This window comes from Xiphophorus maculatus, chromosome 14 (assembly GCF_002775205.1).
Source record: "Xiphophorus maculatus strain JP 163 A chromosome 14, X_maculatus-5.0-male, whole genome shotgun sequence".
In the NCBI taxonomy this organism is placed as follows: Eukaryota; Metazoa; Chordata; class Actinopteri; order Cyprinodontiformes; family Poeciliidae; genus Xiphophorus; species Xiphophorus maculatus.
Window position 1 is genome coordinate 11,729,535 of NC_036456.1, and position 16,798 is coordinate 11,746,332.

Sequence of the window (16,798 nt, forward strand, 5' to 3'; positions counted from 1 at the left end):
CTAATATCTGCCACAACTATCTTTACTAAGCATCAGCTAGCTTTGGCTGATAAATACTTAGTAAAACTCTGGCTGTCAGAATATTCTGCTCCATTTAGAATAGAAAAAAATAGCTTAAAAGAGGATTTGGGATGTGGATCAAAATTCAAGATTAGTGCCTGGTGAGCTCTTTCAACAATTTGTTTTCAAATTCTGACATTTTGCTACATCATCCTTTTAATTAGCACTGAAAATATAACCTGTACCAAAGCTTCTCTCTTTTAAAGAGACCCACAAAAATCCACCTAAAATTTGAAAACTTTTTTCTGTAACAAAAATAAATATTGAGAATTTTGAAATTCTGTTCATGGAATTTCAAAATTCCAAGAATTTTGAATTTTGAAATTGAGTGAGTGGAAGAAAACTAAGAAAAATATTGTTTTAATGCAAAGAAGTCAATAGTTTTCAATAAAAAACTAATGTATTGTCATTATTACATTGTATGTATGTTATTTTATGTTTCATACTCTTATATTTATTTATTTATTTTTTACATTTTAAGGGTCTAAAATATATTTGCCCTTTAAATAGCAATTAACCAGAACAGGTCAGGCCATTTTTTTCTCTGCTACCGAGAGCTGACAAATGTAATATTTAAAATGCGTATCAGCTGTAGAGTGAATGACAAATATAACTCCTCAGACTTGTATTCAAAGCGGGAAGTCTGACACCAGTGTCACTGCTCCACCTGGCCTGTGCGTCTGCTGTCACCTTTGGGAGCAAGCTGAAGTGTCGATCAGCCAAACTGTCATTAGGCCACAGAACAGTTCCGCTCTGCCAACCTTAAATCACTGCCAAGACCATTTTTTTTTATATATGCATGCATCTCTTTCTCTTCAGTTGCTCCTTCTCCTCTCTCTCTCTCTTTGTCTCTCCTCCTTCCTTCCTTTCTTTCTTTCTCATCTCACATTCCTCTGTCCTCCATGCCACCTGTCTCACATCCGCAGAGATCAAGTGCGAAGTTTCTAACTTTTGTCACTAGGACAAGAGTACATCAATGGCGTACGTGTAGAGGCAAGCGATGCCAGAGACTCGTGGGGTCTTCAGGCCTGCTGGACCTCCCGTTTTTTCCCCCCACACCAGTCCACCCGTTGCTGGGCTGAAGAGGGGCCATCTGTTGAGTGTCTGTGCGTCTGCCTTCCCAACCCACACAAGGACCTCTCTCTATGGCACAAGTTCATCTAGAGTGCAAACCAAATGCAACCCATTTTGTATTTGACAGATGGACATTCTTAATAATAAAAAAAAACAAAAAAAAAACGGGGGGGGGGGGGATGTTACGGTTTAGTTGTGCTGCTATGTGATTTGGCTGTAGAGAAGCCGATAATGAATGCATTGTTTCTTCCCTTCTTCTCTTTTGGAGCGGGGGGAGGTGGAGATGCACTTCCCCGAAAATCTATTATTAAAGATTTAATACAATGTACCACAGCAAATAATATGTGATGTAACAGACAGCAGTCACCTTTCGCTGCGGACCGAAGACAGAATAAGGCATTGTCATCTGTTCCGCTACAACAACTACTGTTTGGCCATATTGACTCTGAACTTGATCTCTGTGTGGGCGTGCTCGCGTGTGTGTGTGTGTTAGATTAGAGCCGGAGGACAGGAATGAGGGACCAGCATCTAAACAGCATTAACTCCTCATGCGTTATCATGCAGCACATTGTTTAGTCTGCCGTTGGAGCCTAGGGGGAGTTATCCAGAAGTGACTGGTTTTTTTTTATGAGTCCAAACAATGTATAATATGCTGGATTATTGAGTAATTCTTTTTAAAAATGGTTGATAAAGAGGGTTTGCAATATTGCATGCAGTTCCATGAAGACATTTAGAGTTGTAAAATATTCAAAAGTGCCCCTGAAAGCTTTGATGATGAAGAAAGGAACGAGGGGTGATGAAACTGCTTGTTTGCTGCTAAACACATATCTGAATTCATTTGGAGGTATCGATTGGTTTGCTGCGACTTTCATGCACATTTGGCATTGCTCATGTAAAGAAAATCCTCCCCTTCCTCCAAGATGTCTGCTCTCACGTGGGCCACGTCGAGGCGTGTCATTGCAATCCTTTTTCCAGTTTGAGTGTTTGTGCCAATTTATCATTTTACACTTTGTGAGCTGCTGAGAATAGATGTTCTGCTACAAACTTTTAAACTCCCCATAATCATTTCATTTTGCAGCGTTAAATTGCACTCTGAAAGCTTAAGACGCAGAGAAATGACACCCAACGAGGCTGTGAAGTCGGTGTCATAAACGTCTAGTGTCTTCAGGTTATCCTATTTTACAAAAAAAATTACAAAAAAAAAAAATAATAATCAATAGCAATGAGCCCATTCCACTCACAAAGTTTTACCTGGCTGCAATGGGAAATAGATGTTTCTTTTTTGTTGTTTGACTAAAATGTTTTACTTTGTTGCCTTGCTTACCACACCTGAATCAAATGCTGTTTCATTAACATCTTTCTACAGAATTTTGTCAGGCTGACAAAATAGTTGGACTATTTGAATCAGTTATGTTGGAGCATTGACACATCTAAAAACTGCTGGTTTTGGATGCTGGTATTTAGTGCTCCAAGATAGCTGAGTTTCTGCTAGCTTCAGGAAATGGATGTCAATTAGTTAATTTTATTCTGGAGATTTATATCTATATCATAGTAAATGGTTTGTAGATGGACCCGAATGCAGATAGATGGAGGCAGCCAGTGAATTTGAAGGTTTAGTGAAAAAACAAACTTACAAAAAGAATAAATAATAAAACATTTTAAAAAAATCACGGGACGCCATGGCAGAAACAACAATGAGAACACAGGATGGAATAAGGAAGTAACGAGAGGAACCAGCAAAGAGTGACTGAGAAAGAGGTGCTTAAGTACTGGGAGGTTGAATGCTGAAACAACAGACTTGGGTTGTTGGGTTAATGGGTTGCAGGTGTGGGGAGGAAGCAGGAGGCAGGCTAAGGTGAGAGAGAAAGGTGGCACAGTGGGAGTACACTGGGAACTAGGAAATGAACATAACAAAAATAACTAAAGAAACATCAATGAACTAGAGTAACTAAAAAAAGGACTAGATACAAGAAATAAACACGACTAGAATCACTAAGAAGTGAAAATAGAAACCAGGCAGATTTAACTGAGATAAGAAACAAGGGAGTAATAGAAAAACCACTAACTATCCATTTTTAGCCTCAAGCACCTCAGGATCATTCACTGCTCATGCATCATAAACCTTCAAAACCAGTAACTTATATACCACCATACTTCATTGGCCTGACAATCCTGTTCTCTCTATCTCCAGTCAATCTCCTGCTCTTCTTTTAAGAGTCGCCAGCTTTTTCTGGACATTCAAATATCCCACAATTTTTACAATGTACCTTCTGCATTTGGACCACGTTGCAAAGCTCACACAACTTGAAGTTGGTGATGAATATTTCTGCAAATTTGTTTGGGCGAACTTCTAACTGGCTGTGGAAATGATCTGTGCAATTATGCAAAGCAACTGTGATTGTTTAGCAAATATAGAAAAAAAAAATAAGCTGAGTTGTTTTTCTTGACTGGAAAATCAAACTGTCTCATAACTGAAAGCAATCTGATGACAGCTGTCATTTGCAACTCATCACAGAAAGGACGTGTGTGTGTGGGGGGGGGCGTGTGTGTGGGTGTGTGTGTGCGTGTGTGTGCATGGGTGGGAGCGTGTGTGTGTGTGTGTCTTTTTCAAAACTCGGAGACTAAAAAGCAGAGCTAACTGTTATATTCAGAGGAATCCCATTCATTCCACTGTGTCATTAAACTTAATGCTAGGGTCCTCCAAAGCACTTTGTGAACTCTAATTAGAAAGCACACAACATGGCTACAAATAAAAGGAGGCAACATACATCTTCTTAGCACACATTAGTTCAGTATCTTTACATATCTAAGTCTTTTAGTGCACCAACATGGCTCATTTTAATCCTCTTATAATCATCCAGCAAGGTCACCCCTCCATATTCTCTCGCTGTTGTAGAAAATAGGTTTTCGAGGTCTACTAATTGCATTTTTTTTCTTCAGAAATCCATCTTATGCTGATTATTTTCAAAAGAAGTATGTGGCTGGTAAGGACATGACATTACTCCACTTAAAGCCTGCACAAAAAGAGAACTATTGCCAGTCCAGAGGATTAACTGTGATTAGATACCATAATTAAACAAGGTTATTGTTTCCTATAGTCAATTGGCTTATGTATTTGTTTTAATTGGCTCCAAAATTCCAGCAAGATGTTGTATGTTACTCATACTAGAATTTGTTAGCTGAGGAAAATAGTGTATTTAGCATGTGGAGCCTGACATGCCCCAGTTCAGAGACGCAGCCAGAGAGTACATGCACAGACAGAAAAATGCAGGATATTGGTCTGAATTGGAGAAGAGGCAAAACACAATTCATGCACCTTAATCAAGGAAAAGAAAAAAAATGTGAGAGGATCTTTGTAGTATAAAATTTATTTTAAACCAATTAGTGAAATTATATAAAAAATATATACCGTATATTTACCACATTGTGTCACTCAGCAGCGATCTCACAAACACTCATTTTCAGCCATATATATCAAAAAAACGTAAAATGAAACACTCATTAAGCCGGATTACCAAACTGTTCTAAATTGTGCTTCTTCCTCTATGAGGAGCTTTCTAACATCTTCAGCATATCACCAATAATTTTAGTGTTCAATAAAAACACAAAAATCTGCATTGTAGTGATTCATAAGGGAAGTGACAATTTAAAGGCACGGGCGCAAAAAATATCTTCACCTACCAAATGGTCTTTGAATCACCGCAAATGATAAAATAATTTTGCGGCAGTGACACACAGGCCTTCATGGCAAAGGCGTGTTTGTTTGTTTGTTTTTGGCCTCACAGGAAGTATGTTTATTTTTTATCTGAGCATCTTTTGAGGATATCTCTCTACCAGCTTTGCCCATATAGACTGAAATGTTTACCATTTGTTTGTTTACTTTATTTAAAATCATAACCAAAATGTTGTGCTTTATGTATGGGGCACTATATATCTATAGCATGATTGAGCTACTTTGATAGAAATATTAATTGTAGGTGTGAATTTGTGATGATCATGTGCTGTGTCTAAGTTTAATATTACCTTGCTTTTCAACAAAAAGAGCATAAGCTTTTAGTCTCCTTTTCAAATTGAAAATTTCCAGTTTCATCTCTAAGCATGACACAAAGGACAACAATTCATTTGAAGGCCTTTCCTTACCGGTTGTTACAGTCACTGACCTCTAGGGGCTCTCTTCATGAGAGAGCTCTCTCTTTGTGTTTCAGTTCTACCTGGCTGCCACAGGTGCAATGTGTTGGAGCTCGTCAGCCACCCCATAAAGAGCTTCATATCAGAGTTGTGGGATCTCTTTTTTCCCTGGGCCTTGATCTGAAGTGATCTTGTCTGTCTGGTGACTGTTTGTGGGGACTTAAATGATACCATTTAAGATACCATTTGCTGTGAGCTTATTGTGAAGAATCAAGTGTCTAACTAAAATAATGTTTCTATTCACAGTGGAAACTGGTAGGGGTTTTCTGCCATTTTGTTTAACTGTTTTCCCCTGTTTTGTGTTTAGCCAGGGTGTTCAGGTTTTGTACTTTTTTTTTCCAGTTCTCTAGAAAGTGTTTATATTATTTTATAATTAAAAGGGGGGTGTTTTGTTTGTTGTTTTGGCCTTGGAGACCCTGAAGCTTAAAGCTTCCCTGTGTTTGCTGCCTCCTGTGATTGAGGTTTTACCTGAACTGTAAAATAAACTATCTTTTGCTAAGGACATCAACTGTTTAGATTACTGATTTTTGTGTTACACCCAGTGCCAGAATTTACCCTTAGTGGTCTTGGGGAGGGGTTGTAACACCAGTGTTCAATGTCAAATTAGTTTCCGGGGTCAAAAATCTTACAATCTCATTGCGTCGTCTGATTGCGTTTCCTTGCTATATCTGCTCAGTGCACAAGTTTATGTTTGTTTGCTTAAACCGATATGGTCCACAATGGCTGTAATGAAGATGAGAATGCACGCTTGAGAGGAGGGATCTGCGAAGAAGACCCTGTCAGTTTTGATTAGCACCGACGCACTGCATGCAGGCTGTCTAAGACAGGGAAAAACAAGGATTAGACAAACCTCCCTGAAGGGAAATTCTCACCAATATTCTATGTACATGTCTTTATTCACCTTCAATGTATATCTTCCTTGGGAATAAGGGAAGTTTTTGACTTTGTTTAAAGCCATCAAGTTTAATCTTTGTGGCAGAAATGCTACCAGACATGTAGGGTGATTCTTAGTTTTACATTTTAGTTTAATGACTAGTTTAGGTTAATACATTTTTCTTGATGTAATTTTATGTAAAAAAAAATAAAATAAAATTCACAATCAGCAAATGTAATAGTCCTCTTTATAGATGATAACGTTTTAACCTAATCAAATTCCTATAGAACATTACTTATGTTTTTGATATACATCAGTGCAATTTATTTGTATGTCAACTGCACTTTCACTATAATTTAACCAGGTGATAAAGGATGTGTAGAAAATTTTTATTATGAAAGTATTTTGTTATTTCAACAAGACATCCACATACTCAAATTAAAAAAAACTTTATTTGAAGCACATCTACTTAGTGGTTATAAAAATACCACTAAAAAAAAAACTAATTTTGAGTGTTATTTCTTTGCACCTACTTGTAAGCCTCTGTTCTCAATTGAAAAGCCTACAGACTGCCGCAATTAAAGTTGAAACACACAGCAAGAGGGGTCAGTCTGTGTAGATCATCTTCAGCCTATCTCATGTTTTCTTTCTAACTTATGCCACTCATTTGGTTATTTAGGTCTGTGGATTAAGATGGCCATATACGACGGGTATTTTCTGTCCGATTAACCATTTTTGTACCTATTTGGTCATAAATTGGATCATTATCCAGCAGATGAGCCTTTTATTTAAAATGTCTTGGTAGCTCAAAGAGATCATAATGCTGGGCCCCATAACAAGATTCATAGAGCTTTGGAGAAGAAATAGGCAAACATCAGTAAATGCTCTCCACAATTATTAGCAATAGACATACATTGTTTCACTCCAGAACCCAATGTGTGTTGCTGACAATCTTCAGACCACGTGTTTCCAGGTGAGGTCATAGACCTGCCTCCCAAAGAGCGAGTAGGGATGTAAATAACTTTCAATGGGTATTGTGGATATTTGGTGATTCCATGCGCTATCCTGCAGCTTTCAACCAGTTAGCGTTGACATTTCATTTACTTGCATTGCCATTCCTCTCATTCTGCATGGTTGGGTTAAGATGTGTTTCTATTGCAGGAACCGTTTCAGGAATCCAGATAGTTTTCTGGGGTAGTTTTTCTCCCCTTACCACATTCTGGATGCCTCTGTCCCCATGTAGCAGCAGCACTTTGGATGGTGGAGTTTCAGGGAGAGATGATCTACATAAAGGGGTCTGCTTTCAGACCCTACAATGGAAAGTGGTCACAAAACATAAAATAGTTTAAGTTCATTTAAGGATCCAAGAAGGTAAGTTCTGGAGAAAAAAGACGAATCCATAGTTAAAATGTGCCTCTAGGTCTCTCTGCAGCTTTAATGTTACAATTTTAGATGTTTTTTCTGATAGCCAAGGGAAGGTAATTATCTATTTCATTTTAGCCATTTTTTGACTAAAGTAGAGCAGCAGCAATTTAATGTATTTGGATTTTCTTATTTTTCTTATCTTTCCAATTTTGAAAATAGATGAAGCAAATTGGGTCTCTGTGTCACATCCTGTTTATAACTTCTGGGAAACATGAAGTCATGGATTACTAAATGAACCCTGATCAACCTAAAACAAACTACAGCATGAATTTAAAAAATTCTCAATTACTATATACTATAAGAAACGTTATTTATTTTATCTACTAGGGTGTCAGGATATTCTACTGTAATTAAGGATGAAATTACCTAAAGGGTTTTTACATATCTTTAATCAGGTGAGCCAATAATTATGAGGATCTTATCTTTGCTCTACATGTGCAATACCTTTTTCATTACACTCAAACCATAATGCTGCCCCAAATCACTGTGGATTTAAACACTTAAATACTTGAGCCAAGGTTGTGAGTGTACACTAGAGATTACAGCATAAGGACCCCTCCATCCCTTCAAAATATACAATCTCAACACGATCAAAAAAAAAAAAAAAATGTATCAACATTTTTAGCATGGTTTCTCATAACCTCCCAATTTTATTGCCTGTGCATACAGCAATGTGCAGTTAGGCAGAAAATATAGTGCACACACTTTTACTGCTTTTACCCTGGGTTGCTTCAAAGAAGAAATGGCAAGAGCAAATGCAGCATGAGCACGAGTCCCTTCAACTATACCTATTAAGCTTGATGAATTGAAACTGAAATGACTGGAATCCCCGCAGTGAAGATATAAATACGTTTCTCCAGAGGGACAACTGCAGCAGAATGGGTTGGAGATTTATTGAAAAGCTTCGGAAAGGTTGCAAAGGGAGGAGGTCCTCAAGATGGAAGTTTTTTTTTTTTTTACCTATTTGTTTTACAGCGTTTTGTCTGTTATGCTCCAAAAATATTATATACCAAGTGAGCTGAGCAACCGCAAGTAACTATTAAGATTTAGATGCTTCATGTGTAAATAGCCTACTCTCAGCCCAATATGTGAACTGTTAAATTTATGTAAAGTTGTTCAGGTGAAGATAAATGCAAGTTACTTTCAACGAGTGAATAATTTGGGGAATTTATTTGGACTTCTGACACCAAGTGTTTTATAAATGGGACCCCTGGAAAGGTTCAGTTCTCTCTGCAACTCGTTCGTAGATGCATTACACACTCAACTTAAAAGACCTAATTCCCGGTAGGATTTTAAGCAAAAAAAGTGAAAGTCCTCCAGAGGGAACTGTTAAGTGGTCTCGATTCGAGCCTTTATCATCTTCTAAGACTAATTAAATCTACCATAAAGCACATAAAACCTCACGATATATATGTGACTAAATATTAAAAGGTGGAACCAAAGTATAACCATGTACTTATGTTTTACATCTAGGTCAAGTACATGCCTAAAACCATAGATTCATACAAAATACTTGAAATCAGTTATTTTAAAGGTGTCCAGTTTCTAATAAATTTGTCACAAAAGGCAAAACTAGACATACTACTTACTAGTGATGGGAATTTGAGTTCTCTTTAGAGAGACAGTTCTTTTAAATTGATTTCTTAGTGCAGCTTTCATAAAAAAAAAGTAGTAAAATAAATAAAACATATATATATATATATGTCGATGAGGAGCTGGCTACTGTCGTTCACTTCAAAAAGTCGGCTCTGAGTCCCATCACTGCTGCTTGCTTACCTTGCAACAGTATTGTAGCCTTTTCTTTTGCATTGCTGTTCTTGTTATCATTACAAACTTTTTATTCCATTTTATTTGTATTCTGTGTCAAAAATCAACACAATATATTGCATAATTCTGAAATGTTAGAAAAATCCTATATGGTTTTAATATATTTTTCACTCTAAAAATCGAAAGAAATTTAGACAATAAGTTGCGGAGAGATTAACTTAGTGGGATGTTTGTGCTGCCTTGGTCTTTATTCCAGCATTTTAATTTATATTCCTTTAATTCACGTTTACTTCAAGAGGTCCTGCCTTTTGCCAGGAAGCAGCTGTAAATATTTTGTTCTTAAACTGACCCGCTTTGTAATAAAGCTTCAATAAATAAATAAAAAATACTCACTGCTAATGCACAACACACTTTTCTTATTTTTGGATTTGTAAACAATAATAATAAAAAAAAGCATATCACTTTATTTACATTTCAGATCTATACACCACTTTGTGTTGACCTATATAATAATTTCCAATAAACAATGTTTAAGTGATTTCAATTTCCTAAAATATGGAAAAATGTATGCATTTGCAAAGCTCTATAGTGTTATTTAATCTCTCCAATATTGTATAAAAATACACAATTGTGTACATGGTTCCAAAGGAATCTTTTTAGTAAAACTTTATTATATATATATATATATATATATATATATATATATATATATATATATATATATATATATATATATATATATATATATATAATGTTTTCTCTTTCTTTTTTTTGCTTCAACTAGTAGTACATTTATTTCACAGTAATCCGACAGGAAGGGGGCAGAGAGATGTGAAAGACATGCGACAAAGGAACCGAGAAGGCGCCCACTCTAACCACTGTGCTATGTGACAGCACTTTTTTTTTTTCTTTAAATCTTCAATGTAAAAAGCGTGTTCTTCATGAAATAATTTTATTCCTGTTCTGTCTCAAATAAAAGGTTATGTGAAGGTGATGCTGGCAACTTGTTGGAATTTCTTTCTTAAAAAACAAAAAAATGAGGGTTTTAAAACGGTGATAAGCGTCGGGACAAAATTGAGTATTTGTTTTCCAAAATTAGACCCCATTGAAAGCTTCTTCTCTCCATGGAGATTCTTTGATAGCTATCTCATTTACAGTTACAAAAGAAAGCCATTCTGTCAATTTCACGTGCTGTTTTAATTGACGATTTAGTTGTCGGGAACTTGCCCAAGTTGGCTTGGAAACTTTCACGTCATTTAGAAAACACCCCTATTAATTCCAAGCAACTCAATAACTCATTCTTAACATGAGCAAGACTTGTTTAACTGATAAGCCAGAGAAGATTCCACTCCATTACAGCTGTAATTAATTAATTAACTTTATATGAGGACAATTAATGGAGGATATTAAACTCTTTTGTGGAGGCAATTCTACCTTTGGCTCAGGTAATGAGTTTGTGGACCTCTTGCCACCAGCTGTTAGTCTCTTGTCTACAAAAGACTTTTATAAGACTTCCCAAGGTAATCCGACTTAGTTAAAATGCAGAAGACTTTGATTATGAAGAACAAAAAGGGGAAGGGACAGGTGTGGGGGTGGGGGTGTGGAGTGGTGGTATTGTTGTACGGTTCCCCTTCAATTAGATTTAGCTGTAATTGAACCCCTAGGGAAGCACTGATCGTCACAATAAAGTGCGGCATTACTTCAAACCGGATTTAGTGGCAACATGATCCTCCGCTGCTCTAGGTGAGACATTTAATTAAGTCCCATTGCTTTTGCATAGCAGCCATATAACTGAATTAACAGTGGAGAGACCCACCAGGCAAGTAGATGCTCACCTCATTCGGCATTCTCATATGCAGCGCTATCTTTCTCTGCTGAGCATTTACAACAATAGGATTTGAAAGCATTCTTTGTGTGAGGCAAGGGCAAAAGCGTAATTACACTAAAAACTTTTCAATGCGCTACAAACATGTCAGTGTCTTGCGACAGCGTTTGAACATGTCTGTCGTGGTTTGTCCCTAATAACCTGACAAACGCGGCCACACCTTTCCTGCAGAGTCAAAACTCATTGAAGTTTTACAGAGACGTTCTCTTGCAGTAATGAAGGGCATCTTCGGTTGAAGTGGCGGCAGAGCTGTTTGTGCGTATTTATGTGTCTGCTGGAGGTGTGTGAGACAGGGCACGCCTGATAACACTCTTGGCCTCCCTTTCCTCATTACTGCCAGACAAACAAATGCTGCACATCTCCCTGGAAGATTGGCCGAGGCGGAGGACCCTGGTGACTTCAGTCTGAAGGAGTTCACTCCAAGCTTGGTATTTACAGCCAGACACTGGCTCACCACACACACACACACACACACACACACACACACACACACACACACGCAAGCCCTCACCATCACAAAGGAGAGGATGAGAGAATTTGTGAATATGGGAACAAGGGTTGAGTGGCATAAAATACATTTCATCATGTAAGATGTGGAGTGACATTACGCTCCTATTCCTGTTAGGTGCACACTGATCTTGAGTTATTTGAAGGTTATGATCAAGATTATCCAAACAGGAATTTCATGTCACATTCACACTATTGCAGTGTCTTACAAATGTAATTTAAGCACTTTAACTTTTACTTTGCAAAATAGCTCAAGCTATGTCGGGCAGGATGGATGGAGAGCACTTCATGAAAATAAAGTTGTAAATCTTACCAGAAATGATCAGTTCTATGTAAGTTTGGGCCTTGACTGCATCACGAGTGATTTGATCTAAACTCAATTGTTGCTCAGACTGGATGTTTAGGGTTGTTCTCCTACTGGAAAGTGAACCACTGAACCAGTTTCAAAACCTCATACAGGCTTTCTATGTGTATTCCTCTGTATTTCATGTTCCCTCCACCATACTGTTCTAACAGTATGGTGTAATAGAGTATGTCTATTACAGTGTTTGTGAAAACACAGACACTACCAATGTATTTCAACATCGTTTGACGAAAACGACATACTTCTCCACCAACTCTGAGATGTTCAAAGCTTGGAAATTGATTTATAACCTCATCCCATTTTAACTTCTCCTTAACATTATCCCTAGCTTCTCTGGTGTTTTCCTCAGACATGGGTAAAACATGTCTGAGGAAATGTTACATTTCTTTCTGGAGTACCAGTGTTTATACTGAGACTATATCCCACAGAGGTGGCTTTTCATGGCAGTAGTTTGCGTTTCATTTAGTTCCAAAATACGAAAGCAATAAATGCTTAAATAAATGATCACTGTTTTGTCTTTGCTCAATAAGTTGTGTGTTAAAAATACTGATTTGTGGGGCGTGCTGTGGTGGCGTAGAGGTTAGCGCGACCCATATTTGGAGGCCTTGAGTCCTCGACGCGGCCGTCGCGGGTTCAACTCCCGGACCCGACGATATTTGCCGCATGTCTTCCCTCCTCTCCTTCCCCATTCCTGTCAGCCTACTTTCATAAAAAAGGGACACTAGAGCCCACAAAAAGACCCCCTGGAGGGGTAAAAAAATTAAATAAATACTGATTTGCTTTTCATGAATGCTAGTTGTTATACCCATATTTTTCAAAATTCAAAGATATGTACAGCTCTGATTAGATGTTTAAATACATGCAAAATATAAGAATGTCTTTAACTTTTGCTTTAAAAAAATCATTTTACAATGTGGTATGTTTGTACAACAAAAATGGCTTCAAAAGAATGTTGAATTTGGATTTTCTCTCTTTCCAAGTGTCATAATAAAAGAAAGCCACAAATATATAGATCCATTTACTCTGGAAAATGTGTGGTGTTATTACTGGCCTCTACATCCAAAAATGAATGAGATTAATGCACATGATGTAAGTGTATGTAAGTGTTGGGACACCTGAGGAATATAACTCGGCAACAGTTGTGACTGTGCATCGTCCCAGGGTAATCCGTTGCTTTGTGTTAGCCCTCTGACATATTGACTTCATGCCCAGTTTATATCCTTACTCTTAGTTAAATTCTGAATAGGCTCCAGATTCTTAAAATGCTAAGAATCTAAGTTACTGAGGTGGGTGTATCTTTTGATGATAACTCTTTAGGATTCACATTTTAACATCTCCACCAGATGGAAAGAAATTGACCCTGGTTCTGTTTTTTTCCACGTGTGCCACGAGATGTCATCTGTCATGGTAGCCCTCGGGCTTACTCTGACTGAGTGTGTGGGGTCAATATATCTAAACTGACCAGAATCTCACAGGCCAGCTTTATGGTTCACTGTAGCAATGGGATGATGGAGAATAGTCTGAAAGGAGATTGTTTTCTTCTTTTTCAGGCAAGGCCGCAGTCTCCTGCTCACGCGCCTGTCACACAGACAGATGAGACATGTGAAGCTCATGTCAGGCAGGCAGACACTCTTGGGCATGACATTCATTTGTGCATGTAACTTCATACCCCAAAACAGCAGACTGAACTGTCAACTAGAAACTCTTTCAAATTTATTCCCAGCCAACTTTTTTTCCCCCCTTCTGTGTCATTTAGCTTCACAAAATAAACCTTCTAAGGCTATTTTCCTTTAAGACACTTCCACTGGCCCAGTAATCTCCAGAGAGAGCCAGTGCAAGGCCATCTGGGGTGAGGCTTTGTAGCCATTGAGCCCCCTCCATTCAATCCCCTCTTTGGAAAGCCAAAGCTTCAGAGCTCCCCTAACCAGTGGGGAAATCTGTCCAAAAACGACATTGGTGTCCTAAACAGATTAACTGCTGAGTCCTTCAAATACCAATTGTTTTCTGTCTTTAAGAAGGCTCAGAGGGGAAAACATCTAATTGGCTGCCCGTGTGTGTGGACATTTACCCCAGTGTGATTGCCAAATAAGATGTACACAGCTAGCAAAGAAAAGTATGCAAGCCAGCCTGACAACAAATGAAACAACCTGCTGGAACCATAGATGCCATTTTTAAATGTCAATATACAACATGTTTTCAGGGAAATGCTGACATGGAAATATTCGATAGTTGCAGGTCGCAAGCTGTAAGATACTGAAATTTTAAAAGTCATATAACTTAAAAAAACAAAACAAAAAGCAAACATTTTTCATCACACAGTTCCAATTTTTATTTAAGTCAGTTTAATTAGATGCCAGAAAAAGCGTTAAAGTGAAATGAAGAAACTTCTAGATGCATGTTTTCCCCTTGAGGGCTGTAGTCAAAACAAAGATATGTCTGATTGGAATGTGGTAGTTCAGCTGGACTGAAAATGGTACAAAAAGAGGTATGTGGGACAGTTAGCTTACATGGACACATTCGTCATGGCCCTAACTCATGTTTTTGTTCTTTCAGTTGTGATACATGGTTTATAATTACCTTTGACTTATGCAAAATAAACCCAAAAAACAAACTAACAGTCCATGCCTTAATAAAACGAGGTAACTCACATCTCTCTCCATTCTATAGCAGTCTGATCACACTGGAGCACCACTGCAGCCTTCGAGGGTTAAGCCAGTTTTTTTTTTAAGTGAAAGTGACCCGTTTTGATTAGCATACAGAATTAACCCCCATGGGGATATTTGTCATGGACTTGCATCAAAACACAAGACAGCCAATTAAGCACGTGTGAACCACTAATTACTTTGGATGTACTGTATATACTTTCTACAGAACAAGGATCATATTGGAAGCCCTTTGCTGGAGTAATTTAGCTAATTGCTAACTAAAAGCTTATGTCAGTATGGATGAAAATGTCTGAGAAATGTTTCCAACACCTTGTTAAAACTGTGCCATGGAGAACTAAGGCAGTTCTTAAGGCACTAGAGGGTTCAAATCTACATTTGCAAGTTGTATGAAAAAAAAAAACCCAAATTGTCAATTCCCCCCAATATTCCTTTTACTAAGTTTAGTGGGTGGGTAAGTTCTATTTTAGTTTATGTCTGTGTATTGACATAAACAAAAAACTTATTAGAAATCATATGTATATCATTTTATGTGTAACATATGTATAATTATTGTTTTTTTTTATTTAAGATATGTTTAAGCATAATTTAAACATTTAAAGTTAGATCATGTCAACATACATTTTACAGTACAATACCGTAACTAGCCTGACACTATAAAACCATGTTACTTTTACCATGAGTCTACCAGAAATTCAAAGGCTAATTCTCATAGAAAATAGACAGACGGCAGCAAATTTTATCCAAACAGCCATTCGTAGTAAAATTGTCCCTTTTCTATTATTTTAGAATAAGATCGAAAAACTAAACTCTTACATTATGAGAATAAGTGCATTTTCTTTAATTCTATATTCATTTATTATAAGCATGAAAAAGCACAGCTTGTGACCTAACTGAAAAATGCCAATTGTATCACTAGTCTAGATTTGTTGCATAAATACTAGGCAGAGATTGCCTAAAACATAAAAAGGCAAAGGCAAGTCATTTTCATAAGCTTTATATTAGAAAAATCTGCTCAGTTCGTTATTGTTTTGTCAAAAGTGGCTTGTTAAGAGGCTTTGTGAAGGCCCTTTAGAGCTGTATGCGGCTCCAGAGCCTCAGGTTGCAGACATTATCTAGGTGTAATAGAGGCATTATTTATAACCAGACGTGTTTCAGAGCTGGACAGTAGCCAAGCGAATAAACATAAAACACACCCTGATCTTTGCTTATGTGTAGTATGTAAAAGGCTGATTAATCGCTAACATATTACTCACATTAATAAGATGTTTCAAGCTGTTTTTGTCAACCTTTTTGACCTTAACAATAATGTTGTTTTGCACTGTGAAGCTTTTATGAAACATTAAATCTGGGCTACAGACTTCTGCCATCACACCTTTTTTTTTTTTTTTTTTAATGGTGTGATTCTGTTTGACACAGACATCTACAAACTCTAATCGCAGGGTACATTGCTTTGCTATGTTTAATATGCCATTTTCATTTTCTCAAATGCAAGAAGAAATTTGAATTACTCTTCAGTTGCCTGGTTAATAGTTTGCCTCAAGGTTGAAGTCTCGTAATGGAAAGGAGAAAGGCCTACAAAAAACACAATCAAGGCCTGTAATTAATCGATAGAATTAACATGAGTTTCTTTTCTTTCGAATGGCATCGGTGTATTTGAGGGCATGTGCTCACAACACTTGAACTGAGCAAATATAATTATTAAATTATGATCCAAGTTCCTCCTGCAACAATGACTTGACATTACGTGTTAGCTGCAGGCTTGCAGGGTTGGCTGAAGTGCTAATTAGATTACATTTATTTCCTCAGCCTCAGTTCATGTCAGTCTATTGTGGTTTACTTTGTAAGGATTTTTTACTTTAGCCATTAAGTTTTATGCAACAGCATTATGTCCTGAATATGTTAAAAGGGCAGTATTATGAAAAGTCCAGGCACGCAGTGCCATTTAACTTCAAGTAACTATGTTACCATTGGTTACCAACAGTTGTTAT